The following is a 466-nucleotide window of genomic DNA, read 5'->3' as shown; positions in this document are numbered from 1 at the left end:
TGTATGTTGGTCAGCACGTGGGGTGGGTGGGTACAGTGTATGTGTACGTACCCACCCACACACACACACTGTACCCACCCACATACACACTGTACCCACCCATCAACACACTGTACCCACCCACATACACACTGTACCCACCCACATACACACTGTACCCACCCACATACGACACTGTACCCACCCACATATACACTGTACCCACCCACATACACACTGTACCCACCCACCCACACACTGTACTCACCCACATACACACTGTACCCACCCACCCACCCACGTGCCCACCCACATACACACTGTACCCACCCACATACACACTGTACCCACCCACATACACACTGTACCCACCCACATACACACTGTACCCACCCACATACACACTGTACCCACCCACATACACACTGTACCCACCCACATACACACTGTACCCACCCATACACACTGTACCCACCACATACACAGT

Source organism: Branchiostoma belcheri, unplaced genomic scaffold (genome assembly GCF_001625305.1).
Source record: "Branchiostoma belcheri isolate BF01 breed outbred unplaced genomic scaffold, Haploidv18h27 scaffold99, whole genome shotgun sequence".
Taxonomy (NCBI): Eukaryota; Metazoa; Chordata; class Leptocardii; order Amphioxiformes; family Branchiostomatidae; genus Branchiostoma; species Branchiostoma belcheri.
The sequence above is the reverse complement of the archived record's forward strand: the minus strand, read 5'-3'. Positions refer to the sequence as shown.